Source organism: Engraulis encrasicolus, chromosome 19 (assembly GCF_034702125.1).
Source record: "Engraulis encrasicolus isolate BLACKSEA-1 chromosome 19, IST_EnEncr_1.0, whole genome shotgun sequence".
In the NCBI taxonomy this organism is placed as follows: Eukaryota; Metazoa; Chordata; class Actinopteri; order Clupeiformes; family Engraulidae; genus Engraulis; species Engraulis encrasicolus.
Genome location: NC_085875.1, coordinates 30548671 through 30563136, shown reverse-complemented (window position 1 = coordinate 30563136; position 14466 = coordinate 30548671). Strand labels below are relative to the sequence as shown.

General features: G+C 42.4%; 1 pseudogene; it reads left to right on the top strand.

The window, feature by feature from the left end:
• The first annotated feature begins 1595 nt into the window (after positions 1 to 1595).
• LOC134469838 (verrucotoxin subunit beta-like) lies at positions 1596 to 11634 on the top strand (annotated as a pseudogene).
• The last annotated feature ends 2832 nt before the right edge of the window (positions 11635 to 14466 follow it).

Below are 14466 nucleotides of genomic sequence, written 5' to 3'. Positions count from 1 at the left end.
GCAAGACTGATTGCAGTCGAAACGCGTAGGAGCCGGTATCCATTAAAATAAAGGATTTTTAATTTTTTTCACTAAGATCAGTGTGCCACTTTCAAAAAGGAACCTTCTATTTGGACCTTCACATTTTGGAGCCAAGTTACTGAACTCACACACATCTAGTTTAGCCAGGTGAAGACTCAAAATGTAAAAGTTCAATGTAAGGCAAGGATGAAACACAGACCAATGATCTCCCTTTTAATCCCTTTCAATTTCGAGACATTCGGGCCAACACGGCCCCTTCTCAGACACTGTTGATTGATGCTCCCTGAGGGCCTTAACTAACTGTGTGCTCTCAATTGACTACCTTGTAATTGAAGTCACGTCATGTGACTTCTGATTTAAGTCTCACCTGTGACCAATAAATGAGTCTACTGGAAATTACAGTAAGGAGAAGGATCATGAGTCAGGGGTTACTGGAGCAGCATTTTTTGTTCAGAAACTGAATGTTCATGGCTCAAAGAGAATGTCTGATTCATTACACGTGTTCACAGTTGAGCTGTATGCCATCTTGATGGCTGTGCAGTGGGCGGATCAAAGGTTTTAATTTGCAGTGACTGTATCTGCAGTCAAAAGCATTGGGAAGGGAATGTCAAAGGGGCGGCAGGATATTGTTTATGAAATACTATTGGCACTCAATGATGTAGGCAAAAAGGGAGTGAATGTGTCATTTTTATGGGTATCTGCACATGTGGTAATCAGATGGAATGAGAAGGTGGATGCGTTGGCCAAGGAGGCGACTCAAAAAGAAACCATAGATGATTATTAAATAGCAACAGCTTTGGGGTCAAGAAACAAAGGGCAGACATTTCTATGCCATTATTGGTAGTGTTTCAGATTCAGTTACGGCCTGCATTAGTGGCAAGCGTAAGGAGGATGTTATCATTGCGAGACTGAGAATAGGCCATACCTGTCTGAATAGCACACTGTATATTTTTGGAAAGCATCAGGACCGACTGTGTTCTTGCCAGCAGAGGGAGACTGTTGAACACCTACTACTATTTTTGCAGGAAGTATGATTCCCATAGGCAAGACTTGTTCAGGCGCCTAAAGCGATGTGGGCTGAAGGAAGTGTCCTTATTTTGTGTTCCAGCTGCCATTAAACCCAATAGAAGATGAAGACGAATAAACTCTGCTCATTTCACCCCAAACTGTGTTAGTGCCTGTTCTTTTGTCTCTGTCTCCAGTCAGCAGTTTAGTTCAGTTTGTAACAGACACTATATGGGAGTTTAACATAGGGTTGTACTAATTTTTGCACCAGTATAATTTCACAAAAAGGGACATTTAAGTTATACTATTAACCTCAGTTTTCTGGCGTAAGCTGAAAAGATGTTGTACTTGCTCAATGAGCATTTTTGGAATAACCATGTGTGTTTATGAAAATATTGTTCAAAATGTTACTTTTCAACAGGAAAGTACTCATTATTGCTGTGCACTGTATGTGCCATTCACCACTTCACCTTAAATAATGCAGTAATTTTCTTGTAGACTATTGAAAGTCATACATGGATTCACCTGAGGATGAGACCGCAAAGATGGCTAAAGATGAGCCAGTAGACATGGATGATGATGATACAGTGGAAATGGCTGCACTGGGACGACCATTCCATCTTGGGATGCTGTATGATTGCAGAAAGGATGCTTTCACTCCAGGTGAGCTGCATACTGTACTGTATGGTGGCATGCCGTTTCTCTGAAGCGTCTTTGTTCTGACCTCTCAATTATTTGCCATTTATTTCCAATTGACAAGCCAATAAAACCTGTAATTCTATGCCAACATCTGAGGCTGAAGCAAGAGCATGGTCTACATTTAATAAATAAATTGGTAGGGTTCACTTGTATTTTAGTAAAGCCCATTCATTGAATCTATGAAAGCAACCTGGCATCCAGGTTGAAAATCCAATGATGCTTTTTTAATTATTTAAAGTTAAGTGCACCATTATCTTATAGCTTATGGGATTTGACAGATTATTGAGACGTTGGAGAAAAAACCCTTGGAGAACCAGACAGTTCCCACATGTAATATGTAAAAGATATGTAAAAGCTTGCCAGGCTACACTTGAAATGCAGAAAATATTGAATCATTAATATTCATTTTTATTTTATTTTGTATTTAAATGTTTATTTGATATGGACAGAGAGCCATTACATTGGACAGAGCAGAAGCATTGTCTGTTGCACAAATCAGAATCCATAAAATGATGAGTAGTTTGTAACTACAATGAGAAAGTTTAGTCTAGGCCAACAACACTCCTAAATGTATTATTTGAGAGGAAGTGTGAGTGATAATTGCACTATACTGTTGCTGGTGTCCTGCAAGAGCCCAGTCTCACGGAAAATCAACTATACTTCGTGGTGCCGCTACGATATAGCCTCGTTTTTCGTGGTTGGGCAACGCGCGCTGTCGTCGAGTGGGCGAGAGAGAGAAGAGTGAGAGAGAGACCACCCGAGCAGCGTGCATTCCGGGAGGTGAGCGCTGTCGTTGTGGCAGCTTCATGCCATCTCTCCCTTCCTCCAACATTGTCCCTAACCCGAACCCTAACCTTAACCCTAACTCTAAACTTAACCCTAAATCACTTGTTTGAAATGCTTGATTACCGTCATTTCCAGTTAGCCTTCACTCACGCTTGATTGTTGACGTCCGTCCGCATTATTCTTCCCCCTAGAACCAAAGTACCCTAATTGTCACTTCCCCCTTTCGTCACCCAACCACGAGAAACAAGGCTATTCATAACGGCACCACGAGGCTTTAAGTTGATTTTTTTCTGTTTTTCTCGTAAAGACTTAATGAATGGCCTGAGATACGGTTGTCTGCAAACAGTTCACTAGGCACTGTCTTGGGACACCAGGACATTGTCTCGGGACACCCAGTTGCTCTCCAGGGATACCAGGTCCAGAGAGACTTCGTTGCTGTTCCAAGTGTCCTGAGACGCCTATTTGCTGTAGACAGTGTGCTGGTGTGCAGGGACAGTGTCTTGGTGTCTTGGGACGGTGTCTTGGTGTCTCTGGACAGTGTCTTGGGACAGTGTCTTGGTGTCCCAGGACAGTGTCTTGAGTTGTGTCATGCCCAATCGAAAAGCAAAAGTGGTGGCTGAGTCGCGCTGTGTCCAGCTGTAGGCCTATCAGAAAACTGTCAGTAGAAAAGAGCATCTAGTTTCTGTCCCTGCACACCAGCATTCTGTCCACGGCAACTAGGTGTCTCACTGCCCCGGCAGTGGAAAAGAGCCTTAGGTGTCCCGGGACAGTCTTGGTGTCCCGGGACAGTGTGTTGGTGTCCTGGGACAGAGCTTAGTGTCCTGGGACAGTGCTTAGTGTCCCGGAACAGTGTCTTGGTGTCCTGGGTCCTGGGACAGTGCCTAGTGTCCCAGGACAGTGCCTAGTGTCCCGGGACAGTGTCTTGTCCTGGTACAGTGCCTAGTGTCCCGGGACAGTGTCTTGTCCTGGGACAGTGCTTAGTGTCCCGGGACAGTGTCTTGGTGTCCTGGGACAGTGCTTAGTGTCCTGGGACAGTGTCTATTGTCCCGGAACAGTGTCTTGGTGTCCTGAGTCAGTGCCTAGTGTCTCTGGACCATCCACAGGACCGCAGCAACAGTACAGTAGCCTACAATTATTGCTCCCACTTCTCCTGCTTCTGAAAATTGACTGTGGGTGGTATACAGTACTAGCCTGGCGAGAAGCCAGACTTTAATACTTCTTTCCATTCAGGCTAATACAGTACAGCAGTTGTTGCAAATTGATCAAGAGGGAAATACTATGTTTTCCATGTTAGCCAAGTCACACTGAAAGTCCAGGGAATGTATGCACTTATCTTTTTCAAGTTTCACTTTGATATTATTGATTTGCCAACAGGTGTAACACTGTGGAATCATGATGAGCTGCAGAAGAATGCTGTCGAACACAAACACCAGAATACAGAATTTAAGGTCACATCGTCAGACTCACTTGATGAGAAGACAGATTCATTGAAGGTGTCTGGAGCTCTTAAAGCAAGTGTCCTTCTTGGACTGGTAAACATGGGAGGATCAGCTAGCTATTTCCATGACACAAAGAAATCCAAGAAACAACAGCGGTTGACCCTTCATTACAAAACAACGACAAAATTTGAAGCTCTAACAATGTCTCACCTGGGTCTAGGCCAGGTATCCCATCCTAATGTTTTTCTAGATGACATTGCCACGCATGTTGTAACAGCCATCTTGTACGGGCCAGTGCTTACTTTGTGTTCGACAGAGAATCAACTGAAGACGATGAGAAAACACACCAAGAGGGGGAGCTCAAAGTGGTGATAAAAAAGCTGCTTTCTACAGCTGACGCATCTGTAAACATGGACGAAAGACACAAAGCAGAGAAAGCAGTGGAAAATTTTAACTGCACATTTCACGGAGACTTCCAGCTGTGCACCAACCCAGCAACGTTTAAGGAGGCTCTGCGTGTCTACCGACAACTGCCACAGATGCTTGGAGAGAATGGGGAGCATGCGGTTCCAGTCAGGGTGTGGCTGTACCCTCTGGTGAAGCTGGACCCAAGTGCTCCAAAGGTTCACATTAGCACAGACATCAGCAACAGCCTCATCACATTCACATCACGAGTCATTGAGGACTTCAACAAGATCGAGATGAGATGCAACGACCTGCTCAAAGACACTGCTGCAACAACATTCTCTTCCATAGAGGAGAAGCTTCAGACTTTCATGCTTAACGGTCAGCGCTACAAGAAGGAGTTCATGCAGAGGCTCGGGTCAATACTTCCCTCTATCCGAAGGGGAAAAAAGAAAGGCCTTGATGACATATTCAAGTCACATGACAATTCTCCATTCAACAGTGCACAGCTGGATCAATGGCTATCCTACAAAGAGAAGGAGTCAGACACACTGAAATCTTTCCTTAAACAACTAAAGGACCTAGGTGTAAAATTGACCGATAATTTGGATGACCTGTTGTCAGATGCGAATACCCAAAACATTGTGAGCTTTTCATTTACTTCTGTGGACCAGCCTGATAGTTTCCTCATACAGCAATCCAATTACCTTAATCCAGGAGGGCAGGTGTGTAATTGTACAGAGTCGGCAGAACAGAACAGACCAGAGACAGATCAGGAAAATCCCCAGAACAGAAACACAGAGTGGTTCTCAGGTAACACCACAAAAATCATGAAGAGACAGTTGCAACTGTTTGAACAGTTGAAGAAACAGAACGTAACTGAACAACTGCTGGGACAAAACAAATTTACAGTAGCATCCACATATGATGAACATTATCTCGGGGCTCATATTTTCATATACGAGGATGGGTGTGACAGGCCTGTTCCCTTCCTCCCTCCATCCAAACCTGCCACTCCAACCACCTCTGATGTTTCATATGACAGAATAACAGTTGGGTTGTCTGAAGCAGACTCTGCCACTGAAGAGTACAGGGTAGACTTCAGAATGAAATGGGAGGCAAAATGGACATTTCACCTTGTTCAGAAGGACCAGGAGACGGTCACTCTGTCAGGACTTAAGTCAGACACTGAGTATGAGATCAGAGCCACAGCAGTGGGTAAGCTGCGCTATGCTGTTAGCAGTGATGCTGTTAGTGTTATAACTGCTAAACCTACCATGAACCAACCAACCAATATGATTGTAACTGATGTGAAGCCAGACCACATTACCTTGTCTTGGCGGAATCCATCTGTCCTACAATGCGAATATCTACTCGCTAATAGTGAAGGATGTTAAGTCAATATTCCATAAGAATCTTTCACTTGGTGATACAACCACCAAATCTGGTTCACAGGTGCTTCAGGAGCTACTTTCCCAGAAAAGGTCGCTATCCAGGTGGAAAAACAAGATGGCGGCCATTTTTCAAGATGGCCGCAATACAGATATAATACAGATACCGTTACAGAAGTGACAAAAGCACCAAACTTTGCATGGTGTTTCTTTAGGGTATATTCTGTAATTCTAGCCTCGGAGCCCTCGGAAAAAGAAAAACATTCTACCATGTCATATACAATATGTCATGCATTACCTTGTTATTACATGACATTTTACTTAGCTGACGATGTTAATATAGTCCCGAACTCAGCAGAGATGAAGCAGGGCAGGGATAGCCTGCTTGACCAGATTGCTGCAACTACAAAAAATGTTCATAGTGTGAAAGTATGGGTGAGTCTGTGCTTACATGTTTGACAGCAAATGTAACATTGTGAAAATGTTGAGAAGAGTCTTGGTCTGAATTAAAATGAGCATTTCCCACACTAAAACTATGGTGAGAATTAGTGATGCGCGGGCCGGCCCGAACCCAGCGGGGCCCTCGGGTTAGCCCGCAGGGCGGGTGGGGCGGGCCGTTATGTTCTTAAGAATCCACGGGTTGCGGTCGGGTCGGGTCAGATCACAGACAGTCGTCATAATTACACTAATTAGGCCTACACTGTTGACATCAGTGCACACCCGAGACAGTAGAATGCCAATTGACGGTGTATGCACATGTGCTTGCTCTCTCTCCCCCTGCGCACAGAACCAGAATGCAAGCAAGCAGCCAATGTGGAGCTCTCGCTCTCCTTCTGGTTCTGGTTCCCGCGCATCACTATAGCGTGGACTCACGTGAAGCTCTCGCTCTCTCGCCCCCCGCTCTCACTCAAAGAGAAGCAAGCCGTCTAAATATTTTAGCTTAATGGTGATGGACATTGATTGTTGAACATTAGGCTATTTAAGCAGTTGAAATAAAAAAGCACACTGACAACCGATCCACAGGACTTAATCTATTATTTTATATCATGGCATTCTCCAAAGACTATGGCTATTTAATCCGTTTTGCTTTCTCTGTCCTTTATGAATGCACTTGCTTTCAGCCCCCGAAGGCTGTTGTGTTCCGCTCCTATAGCGAGGCGGTCACTTTCCCAAGGTGAAGTGTTCCAGCCTTGCGAGTCACGCGCATTTTCCCCATCGCGTGCTTAACGTTATGATGCATATCTGGCGAGGTAAACGTTACGAATATGCCGTCCTTTTAAGTTTGCCCCAACCCAGGATGTTTCCATAGGCTATGGCCTGATATGCAGGGCTGATATGCACCACAACTCAACGCGCTTCAAATGCATGTTAAACTCGCGCCTCTCAGTCTACAAAGAGTAGCCTATATCGGTAAATTTTTTTGCATTGACCACCATCGGTTGAGTTTTAGAATCAATACAAAAAAGACACGTCTATAGCCTACATGGTCGTGTCATCCAGCATATCGAAAATAGGCGAGTGGCTACTTCATCCTCAAATCTAAGTTAGGCTATTAGCAGAGAACTGTTGGTCTTGCATTCATCAAAGGAGCTCTACTGAGCGGTTGCCTACTTCAGATGCTAGTGAATGGTTCGAAAGGAAAATAATTTATGTTCATGTATGTTCAGGACAGTCTTGCAAAGACTATGTCGAATAATTGGTCAAGATTGGTGGAATAGGCCTACTTCAGGGCTATTGGAAAAAAATGAAGAAACTAAAGCACGCGACGCTTGCGCAGGCATAAACAAGCTATGAGCCCCGAACATCACTGCTTGTTGTTCGATGACTTGAATCGAAACATTTATAAGGACATCAGGGCTATCTTATTGATTCCTGGAATACCGCCTCAGCCAGCTGAAAGTGAGTAGCAGTGTCCCATGTGTCAAATGGTAAGATAATGCCATTCCTGTCTTCATTTACCGTTTTAAAACTCAGCCTTCCCTTGACACACTCATGTCGGCTACATCATATCAGTTCAAACGCAATCTTTAATGCAGCCTATCGTGAAGTTTAAATGTTATGCGAGGTAGAGGTTGCAAGGGTGTCCATAGGTCTTGATTGATAGGCTACCTGGTGTTGGGGGTAATAGAACAATTGGCCTAAATAAATGTGTTGTGGTATATTCCTTAGTTTTACTTGAATAGCATAGGTCTATTTGCATTCCCGAGTGTTAAAAGCTTGAGAGCCTGAACGTTGTAACCTCGGCTGTTGAGGTATTCGCTTTCGCTATCGTTGTCACTTTTGCATGTAGCCTACTAAAATGCAATTCATCTCCAAGTATTTATTTAATAACAATTGGCTAAACAGCAATTCTGTGAAAGTAGTCATCTTTCCATGGGAATAGCAAAGTCCAGCACGCGCGCACGCTTATTTTTCTCCTTCCATTGACAACCCACAAGCTCCAACAAGGGGAGGGAAAAAAACAGCGCTGTCCATGCGCTTCCTAACAGGTGGCGACCCCACCACGTCTCACAGCCATGAGCACACAGACAACCCGACCGGCACCATATCATATTCATAGGCCCTATGGCACGCACAGAGCTTAGGTGTCTGATGTGGCAGCGAAAAATGGAATTAAAACCACAATCGTCAGGTGGATGTGCTGCGGTTAAGATGCTAGACTAACTTTATTGATCCAAGAGGGAAATAAAGGGTGAATGGCTGGTAGTCTAGGACATTACGCATCCCCTCGGCGCCGCCGCAGACATTTAATTTATGTTTATTTAATAGGCCTAGGCCCATAGGCTATATCAAAATACACATTTATTTAGGCCTATTAAACAAAAACAAAAAATAAGCGGGGCGGGTCGGGTCGGGTTAAAAATCATTGTGTAATATTTCGGCCCGGGTTGGGTTGGGTTGGCTGCGTGATGGGTTGGGTTGGGGCGGGCTGTAAATATCAACGGCCCGCGCACCACTAGTGAGAATAGACTGCTGCTAATGCTCGCTCAGCTGCATCTGAATTGGGAAGTGTCATTGCAAGATGATGTCCAAGGTAGCAGGTTCTCCATCCTCTAATTTCCATAACAAATATTTTTTATGTGTATGAGAGAAGGTAAAGGACAATACCTCTCCATGTGTATGAAGAACCCATAAGATCAATTCTAAATGTTCACAAGTAGCATAATGTCTATAGTGACTGCATTTCAGTCTTTATGAATGGCATTACAGATCACTCAATATACAGTACATGTAGGCTATATCTTCAGTTCAAATCAAATGGGAATGATTTCTAAGTAGGTGTTGAGTAAATAGGCAGAGGTGAGAATTGTTTTTTTCCTCCTGAATTTGCAAACAAGTCCTCACCTAGTACTTGTGTCACAAGTTGCATTACAATAAACTCAGTAATCATTCAATTGCTACTTCAAAAATGACAGCTGATGGACAACATGTTACCTACCGTAGGTCTTTGCCACCTTTAAGAGAAATATCTATGTTAAAAAACAATTCTCATATGGTATATACTATATATATATATATATATATATATATATATATATATATATATATATATATATACAAAATGCCATATGACTTTTTTAACCTTCAAGATTTTGAGTGGTAACAGTAACATAACTCATTCCCACTACATCTTTTTGCATCATATTGTACATGACCCCAGAATGCTCTAAATGTTTCAGTTCTGTGTAGTTGTACTGTACAGTACAGTGCAGTACAGTACAGTACAGTACAGTAAAGTACAGTAGCATACAGTACAGTAGAGTGTAGTACAGTACATTGCAGTACAGTACAGTAGCATACAGTACGGAGCAGTATAGTAAAGTACATTACAGTACAGTAGAGTATAGTACAGTACAGTATAGTACAGTAGAGTATAGTACAGTACAGTACAGTATAGTACAGTACAGTATAGTACAGTACAGCACAGTACAGTATAGTATAGTACAGTACAGTAATACAGTACAGTACAGTACAGTATAGCAGAGTACACTACGCCACAGTACAGTACAGTATAGTCTTGATGACTTGAAGGCTACTTTGACAGCTGTATCCCTCCAAAGCCAATGGCATTTCCACATGCTGTTGTTTAAAGTTTTTGAAAGACTTGAGTGTGTGAGAGAGGGAAGGCAGGCAGATATGTTTTAAACAATGGACCACACACACAAATAAAAAATAACAAGCAATCAATAAATTAAGTGGTTAGGTAGCCAACATGTCATCTAAGTTTAAGCACAAAGTAGACCAGAAAACCATTTTGCTAATACATACAATACATAAAGTATTTGTCAATATACTGTATGGTGTATTGCACATTGATTATTCATAATTTCCCAAGCATAAAGGCCCCTATCACTCCACAGTACACTTAGGACTTGAGATATACATATCTGAACACAAATCAATATACATTTTATTTTGTAATGACCTTATAGAGGTAGATAATCCAAGCTGACACATGATATGTACATGTATTATTCACTTGATTGATATGAAAATTGAGCATTTCACTTGGGCTCCTAGGCGTAAATCATTGAGGGGGTCCTAGCATCGTGCAAAGTTTCACGCTTTTGTCAGCTCCGTAACAGTAGTGCCCTTTTTGTCCCATAACCGATTCCAATAATATGTATTGTGGCCATCTAGGAAAATGGACGGCCATCTTGGATTTCAAGTGGCCTGCATGCCTTTTCAAAAGAAGTGTATCTATGACAGGAGGATCTATGACAATTCCAGTGTTTGTATCACTATTTCAACAGTTGTTTCAGTTGCTAATTTATAGCTGCATGGCGGCCATCTTGGAAAATGGCCGCCATTTTGTTTTTGCACCTGGATAGCGACCTTTTCTAAAAGAGTAGGGTCTGAAGCACCTCTGAACCAAATTTGATGCTTGTATCACCAAGTGAAAGATTGTTTGAGGTATTTGCTGCACTAAAATACCGGATGAAACAGGAGACTGAATGGACATCTCACACTGTGCAAAAGACCAGAGAAACAACTTTGGCAGGACTGAAGCCAGATACAGAGTATGAGATCAAAATCACAGCTGTCGGAAAACTTAGCAGCGATGTTGTTACTGTTGTAACCGCTGAACCTATCATTAGCCCACCAACCACTGTGGCCGTAACTCAAGTGAAAGCCGACTCTATCACGCTGACCTGGTCGATCTCAGAACAATGTGGACCAGTAAAGCAGTACATCATTGAGTTTAACCATGTAGACAGCAATGACTGGCAAGAGGAAGAAACCAAACAAGAAGTGTACACATTTACTCTGAAGAACCTTAAACCAAACACCACATATTCCATCAGGATGAAAACAGATGCTTGGTGTGGAATGAGCAAATCTGGGGAAGTGTTGAAGACCAAAACCAAAGAAGGACCACTGGACACAGAGAGGTTCACACTGTTGGGAGGTAACCCTCCAGTGTATCTGCTTAATTTAAAATCAACAGATCAGATCAACATAAAGGTGTTTGGAGAGGCATCATCCAGAAATCCTTTAAACAAAACCATCATGCTTGTTGGTGCCATTGGTGCGGGCAAAACAACCCTCATCAACAGCATGATCAATTATGTGCTGGGAGTTGAATGGGAAAACAATTGGAGATTTAAACTGGTAGAGGAAGACACTAGTGCTTCTAAAGAACACAGTCAGACCTCTGAGGTGACAGCCTATCAGATTCACCACACAGATGAATTCCAAATTCCATACTCACTCACAATCATTGACACCCCAGGGTTTGGGGACAGCAGAGGAATCAAATACGACAAGGAGATTACTCAAAAAATAAGACAGTTTCTCACAACTGAGAACGGCATTGACACAATCGATGCAGTATGTTTTGTTGTGCAGTCTACTTCAGCTTGCCTGACCTGTGCACAGAGGTATAGCTATGAGGCAATCCTATCCATGTTTGGGAAAAACATTGCCAACAATATAACTACTCTGATAACCTTTGCTGATGGTCAAAGTCCTTCCATACTGGAAACCATCAAAGAAAGTAACATTCCATGTGCCACACAGGCAAATGGATGCCCCATACACTTCAAATTTAACAACTCTGGACTTTTTGCTAACAACACAGGAGGCAGCAGCAATGACAAATACTTCGACTTAATGTTCTGGAGAGCAGGGGAGAGCAGCATGCAAGGATTATTCACTTATCTTGGCTTGATGGAAACCCAGAGTCTGACCCTGACAAAGCAAGTTCTGCAAGAGGGCAAGCAGCTTAGGGAAACATTTGAGGAAGTGCAACTACTCATCCAAAAGGGTTTGTCAATCATGGCTGAAATAAAAACTTTGCAAGTTGCACTGGGCAAATACGAAAGCCAAATTGAGGAAAACAAGGGCTTTGAATATGAAGTAGTCATCCAGACACATGAGAGGGTCGATGTTGAAAAAGGAACTTTCACTACTAACTGCTTGAAATGCCACCATAGCTGCCACTACCCTTGCACCAGAAGAAATGACGCTGGTAAACAACATTGTGCCGTAATGACAGATGGGAATTGCAGAAAGTGCCCAGGGGAATGTGCATGGAATGATCACTGGAACTCAACCTTCCGGTGGGAGAAAAAGCGTGAAGAACTGAAGGGAACGCATCAGGATGTGAAGAGTAGATTTGAAACAGCAATTAGACAGAAGATGAGCACAGAGAAAATTCTGGCAGAGTTGCAAGTAGAGTATGAACAAGTAAAGGATGAAGTTGAACAGCTGATGACAATTGTTTCGAAATGTCTGCAATGTCTGAAAGACATTGCACTGCGGCCAGACCCTTTGGCTGCTCCTGAATACGTTGACCTACTGATACGATCAGAGGAACAGAAGGTTGAGACTGGATTTCAGCAGGACATTGGGGTTTAGATTCCTCATTTTATTTGACAGCTACTGTATGTGCCAATTCTTCATGCACTGAAACAGCTGTCTCTCTCACTTCCTCTAACTCCCTATGAACTACAAACCTTGAGAACTTAAAATCAAATGGTCGGGAGCGTGTCTATGTTCCCACAGCCCATTGGTCCCACATCACTAAGACTTTTAACATTATTTTTTAGGCCCATTGGTCCCACAGCATATTCCTGCTGCTCCATGTTCCCACATTTCTAAAGATGTATTAAAATTTAGGCCCTATGTTCCAAAAGCACGTTCTCTTAGTTTACTCGGAAATGTGGGAACATGGAATTGTGGAACATAGGGCCTATATTTGAATACATTCTTAAAAATGTGGAAACATGGAACATGGAGTTGTTGGACCATTGGGCTGTGGGAAGATCAGTAGCAGTTTTACACCCAGCTACAAGAGAGAGCGGTATTTGAAATGACTTCACTGGCACAGAGATGATTGGTGATTGCTTAATATCACTCCCTATAATGCATTCTCTTTAACCAATATATCAATGTAAATGTGTGATTTTTTGCTAAATAGTAAACAAAAACCTTTAAAACTGTATCTAATGAGTCTGGTTTTATTTGTGTTATTATGATGTATTGAACATATGCACTAACAGTTTAGCCCACTTGTATGGGTGTGTGGATAGTCTAAATATTCTGGTAGTTTAGTTCACTTTTATGAGTGGTAGTGCTGCAAAGATATGAATGCTATGCTGTTTTCAACCTATTGGTGTGGCCCAACTCTGGATGGATGCTGCTGTCTTGGTCCTGTATCCGTTTTTCATAGATGTTGTTGCACTGCCACCCAGGGGAGAATGTGCGTAGGCCTATCGCCTGTCACCGATTGATGGCAGCGTTATACCGGCTAAACATGCTGGCACTGTGACTTGGACCCATAGAGGTAGAAAATACAGTAACACTAGAGGTGACACGGCAATTTCCGACAGCACTGGGAAATGGCACATGGAGCTTCCCAACTTCCATAGGTAGTGTAGGCACCTTCGGTCAATGCAAGTCAATGGAGAACACGCTCACCCCTGTCAAAAAATTGACTAAAACTGTGTGAATATGAAGTGACACATTAATCCAGTGTTTCCCAACCTTTTTTGAGCCAAGGCACACTTTTTCCCTTGAAAAAATCTCGCGGCACACCACCAACCAAAAATGATGAAATAATGAAAACAAATTATGCACGGTAGCCGCCTATATTAACAATATAGTCATTCTTAGCCAAATGTCTTAAATAGCAATCAAATAAACACAAAACTGTATTTTTATCATCTTTTATATTTCCTCTTTCAAATAAAAAGTGCACTTAACATGTTCACTTCTTAAACAAGAAGCCATAAACTTCAAAGCAGGCCTACTATTTACAAATTGTTATTCTGTACAAAAGCATTCTATTAGCAGGTGTATTGACGAGACACACACCGAATGCTGGTCAGAGTCTTTAATGTAACTCGATTGAACTACCTGCTAAAGTGATGACTCCTGCAAAGCACACTGCTTATATAGCCAGGGGTCATACTGCCATCTTGTGGTAACATTGATAACTTCACATATCAATACATCTCCCCTTTTTTCAAGTACAGATCATATTCAAACCATAAACGTAAACCTGTTGACACCATTTCAAAATTAAATCCACTGCTTGACTTCATATCTCTCTGTCAACCGTATACTTTTTCCTCAAATCTCATTAAAGAAAATAAAACACATTTCTGTTTACTTTACCTCTGTGTGTCAACCTTGTACATTGAATTATAACTTCAACCATTTCACTGTTTACAACTCAACATACATTTTAACAGTTTGGAACCCTTTTAGTTTTC